This window comes from Gigantopelta aegis, chromosome 9 (genome assembly GCF_016097555.1).
Source record: "Gigantopelta aegis isolate Gae_Host chromosome 9, Gae_host_genome, whole genome shotgun sequence".
NCBI lineage: Eukaryota > Metazoa > Mollusca > Gastropoda > Neomphalida > Peltospiridae > Gigantopelta > Gigantopelta aegis.
In genome coordinates, this window is record NC_054707.1 from 37,157,403 (window position 1) to 37,162,955 (window position 5,553).

The following is a 5,553-nucleotide window of genomic DNA, read 5'->3' on the forward strand; positions in this document are numbered from 1 at the left end:
AGGGATCTTTTATATGCACCATCCCACAGACAGGATAGAAAATACCACGGCTTTTTGTAAACCAATCGTGATACACTAGTTGGAACGAGAAATAACCCAATGGGCCCAGCTACGGGGATCGATGCACGCGCGTCCAACCCACCCTTTTTTTCGCCGACGTCAAAGAAGATAATAAATAAAAGCATGTCCAAACACTTCTTCCCACTAAAACAAACCTCTAGATCCACACCTATTATTATTTTTTTTTTTTTTTATTATTTTATTTTTTTTATTTGTTTATTTTTTAGTTATTTGGTTATTATAGGCTAGGCTTGGAAATATTGGTATCACTTTACACCAACAGATTGGTGGTTATAATTTCCAGATGGCTGACCTGGTAGCCATGTGTAAAGAGATAGATGAAAGCAAGGAAATAGTCTAAAGTAATTAGGCCTACTTCTGTAACCACATGTCAGGGTATTATTTAATCACAAAAGGGAATCAGGAGTTAGGAGAATGGCATCTTAAAATCGACAAGTTACAATTAATTTTTAATTTAATTTCTTTTAAATTTAGTTTTCAAATAAAAGACTGAACAAGACAATATAATGACGGGGTGTGAGGGTGTTTAGACTAGATAGATATTGTAATAAAAGTTAACGCTATGAAGTTCCTGAAATAACTTGGCTAAAAAAAGAAGGAAAAACAATAATAAGCAGGGCATAATAATGCAGGGTCTTCCTCAGTTAGCAGAAGGATCACTTTTAAATTAAAATAGCAGGTTTTCATATTTTCCTGGGTAGTATCTGCCCCTCCCCCTTAATGAGGTAATCACAGTTATGTCATTATATATTAGCCTACAATGATTTCCAGAGACGGAGGAACCGGCTGAGGCCGGTACTTGTGCCCAGGACAGGCGTGCGCTACAACAGCTTTCCTAATTCCAGAGATGTCAGTCTAGGTTCGATGTCTTAAGGCGACACCACACGATACGAGTGCTTCCTACGAAAATAGCCGACTGAGACAAAACAAACATTACGAATTCATTCGTGCCAGGCACTCGTATTGTATCGTGTGGCGTCGCTTTTAGGCACACATATTATGAAGACAGGAGCACACCAACACACATTATCACATGGAAGAAAATTGTGTTTAACACCTGATGCGCGAACTATCTGGGGTCGATTCCCGTTGGTGGGCCAACAGAGCTATTTCTCATTCCAGCAAGTCTTCCACAATTGGTGTAAACAAAGGTTGTGGTATGTTTTCGTGTTTCAGTGTCTGTGGCGTGATGCATATAAAACATTACTGGCTGCTAGTCGAAATGTAGAGGTTGCGGCCCCCCCTCCCTCTCTCCCCCTCCCCCCCCCCCCCCCTTAATAACACATCACCGCATTGCTGGTTAAACGAAGATACCAATACACATGACAAATGTCGCATGTGGAATTTGTGACACTCAGTTTGATGTTAAACGAAAATCGATGTTTTCAAATAAACTACTAACTTAGCAACCACTATTATGCACTTTTTCAGACAGGACACCACACTCCAGATAAACTTATAGATCTGCTGAAATTGGAGTTGGTTCATTTATATTGGACACGGCTTGTGCGTGCGGTGCGCGTCTGTTGTATCGCGTCCCACCACCACCACCACCACCACCACCACCACCACCACTACCAAAAAAACCCACACCAAAAACAACACACACACATGCCGCGCGCGCGCGCGCACACACACACACACATGCGAATTTATTTTAAAAGAATGGGGACTAAATAGTGCTGTGTCGTAAACAAAGGTAGATAAAATTTCTTTGTCGTCGCATTTTTTTACTTGCAATTTTGAATTATGTTGCTATTTTGACAATATTTGACATATGAGCCTACAATTTTCAGAGTGTGTAAAAGGAAAAAGAGAGAAAAAATCCCAGTACTTTTTAGTCAATTTAATATTCAGTAGGGATATCTTTTTTTCGTTTTTGTTGTTTATTTATGGGGGGGGGGGGGGGGGGGGGGGATATATTAAACCAATGTTATTGAATTATTTTAACCAAAAACAAAATAATAATAATAAACCCAGTGATATTATATTTCATATTTAACATATAAACAAAATCTGCAGTAAGATATTGATTATTTTAATAAATTGATATGGTTTATCATTTATCATACAGTTTATCATTTATCATACGGTCGACCGTCATATCAGTTTATTAAATTAATAGTTTACCTGCCATATTACTATATACGAGGGGTCATCAAAACGTTCTTGACTCAACTATAGCAATTAATAAACATGATAAATAAATATCTCTTATAAATATGTTCAAAACATAACTCAACTTTTAATATATTATGTAATATGTAAATGTATTAATAGCAATGAGCCTATAAATTGTTTTACGGCCGGAATTCACCGAACGCGTGTGGCAGCCGCAACAGACGGAAACTAAACGTATACGCACACACGTTCTGTATCCAGTGCAAATGAACCCTAAGATATATTATATGTCCCATAGACCTACATAAAATTCAGTAACTTAAATTAGAGCTACTGAATTTTACTTTCAGACAGGCGATCTCCCACAAAGCGACATTCCGCTGCTCATTTAGCCAGCGGCTATTAATTTACTGGTTGTCATTAAAGGGGTTCTAACATATGGCAATATGCGACACATGGTATATTGTATTGTAGAAAAGGCCATGCCGAGGAACCTGAGTTAATCAATGAAATAAAATGTCTTACATTTAAATATATGTAAATAATAAGTGTAGTTAACAGGAGAAAAACATAGTTAATCGTGATAAACATTTCAGTTTTTCTACAAACATAATTATTTGATATAATTAAATATTGTTTTTAAAAGTATTATTTTATTATTTAAATGTTTATACCTCATCGTTAATTATTGGGCATCTCTAGGTAATAAAATTACTGAAATACACGTAGTTTATAAATCTACATTAATTATGGAAAGAAGAAGAAGAAGAAGAAGAAGAAAAAAAAAAGAAATGAAAGAAGAAAATAGGTCCGCATACACAACCTTGCTGGACACCCATTTCGCTAGATGTTCGTTCGTCTTTTCCCACTAATATTCGATGCACCATCGTGCTCCATTCAACGTGGATGTTAGTAAAGAGCCACAATTTATTATTATATTGACACTACCGGGATTTTCCGTATTCAAGTCCATTGACTTCATTTCGCGTAGGCTTAAATACGGATAATCCCGGTAGTAGGTCATGACTAAAAAACGTTGTCATCGCGGTGAACGTTTGTATATTTTCGGTCTAACCAGAACTACCTCACACACATACGCACGCGCTCCGTCAAAAACTTTCAAAGTATCAATAGAAACAAAATAAATGATGTAGGTTTTAAAATCATTTATACATGTATACGTTTTGCGTGTGCATAAAAACACCGCAAGTCGTAATAAGATATGAAAGGTTAAATGCCTATAAACAATTTATGAACATTAATTACTACAAATTGTAATTAACTGTATAGTAAATAAAAGGTTTTACCTGTTTACATAACATTATATAAAGTTTAAAATGCCACAATACTTACATTTTTCAGAACCTATATTTAATGGTGAATTGTGCGCCTTAACTATATACCGTCTTGTATTATTTGTTTGAAATGTGCACCACAGTAATCGTTTGATAAGGGTTGGGGTTGTTTTGTTTTTTTTGTGGGTTTTTTGAGTACCGTACACAAATCTTGTGGTATATTCCGATTTCACGGAACAATGTGTTCTTCAAAACTCGATGCATGAGCATCAAGTATTTTAAAAGTGAAAATATTACCGCTAAAAGATTTAGGATGCAAGGCTATTTAAATGAACATAGACGGCTTTAAACATTTAAAAACAGTGATTACAAATGACAATCCATTGTAACTAATTCCACCTCCTCAAACATTCATGCCCGAAGGAACGATATCTGGATTTGGGGGGGGGGGGGGGGGAGGGGGGCACAAGCCAGATTTATTTTAGAGTATGACACTCCAAAACAAAACAAACAAAACCCACCCAGCGGCCCGCCCCCTAAATTTTGCGATAGTTATAATTATATTATATATTAATTTTCATTTTTTTTTACGAACCCACTCCAAACCTCCCCCAAAGTTCCTTTGGCATTCCACATCATGTCACCGGCCTCGGTGGCGTCGTGGTAGGCCATCGGTCTACAGGCTGGTAGGTACTGGGTTCGGATCCAAATACCGGATCCAAACCCCGAGTGAGTGCTCCGCAAGGCTCAATGGGTAGGTGTAAATCACTTGCACCGACTAGTGATCCATAACTGGTTCAACAAAGGCCATGGTTTGTGCTATCCTGCCTGTGGGAAGCGCAAATAAAAGATCCCTTGCTGCTAATCGGAAGAGTAGCCCATGTAGTGGCGACAGCGGGCTTCCTCTCAAAATCTGTGTGGTCCTTAACCATATGTCTGACGCCATATAACCGTAAAATGTGTAGAGTGCGTCGTTAAATAAAACATTTCTCTCTCCACATCATGTTACTGTGCCCCCCCCCCCCCCAATAGATTTTCTGGATCCGCCACTGAGTATCTGGAAATCGATCTCTACATAATAAAATTTTACAGGACTTATATTTTTGCATGGTTGGATCGTCATATCCAAGTTATAAACAAAATTAAGAGAATTGTGGAATATTCAAGGTTATTCACAACCACGCACTTGCAATTCAACCATATTAAATGAATGCCCATCTCACACAATGTTCATTAGTTATTCACACACGAAGTGAATGACTTTCTCACGTCATGAAGTGAATGACTTTTCTTACACAATGTTCATTACTTTATCACATGCAGCAAATGGCTTCTCAAACATGTCCTTGACACATTAAGAGAAAGAATTTCTCACAATGTTCACAGGCACCTAGCAGGAGAGCTAGGGCTCTAGCCCCCCCCCCCCCCCCCAATAATTCTGAATCAAAAATATTATTGATAGTAAATCTTAAGGCAGAGATGCATTTTATATGTAGAATGCAGGAAAGTGAAATTGCATTCACCTCTAGTTTTCAAAAATTTTATGTGGGAGCATATACCCCCGAAACGCCCTAGAACTTTGCTTTGCGCCTTTGATGTCAGTCCAGCCCCCCCCCCCCCCAATGTTCTACTTGCTTCCACTGTGCCTGCTTCAATGTGACATTTAAAATAACCAACAAAAGACAATGTTTTTATACAAAAAATATATTTTTAATATTGTAAATTACTTACATATATTTAATATGAAAACAGCAAAATACTAATTTAATGAATTCTTTTCAAAGTGGTTTGTAAACAAAATGGCATAGATAATAAAAAGTTGATTGTTAGTGGTGTTAAGGCACACTAAAGGCAAAAAAAGTTAAAGTTTGTTTTGTTTAACACCACCATCAGAGTACATTGATATTTGTTAATCATCAGCTATTGGATGTTAATCATTTGTAATTCTGACAATCTTAAAGTGAAAACCCGATACATTTATCTATTAGTAGCAAGGAAAGGAAAGGAAATGTTTTATTTAATGACTCACTCACCACATTTTATTTACCGTTATATG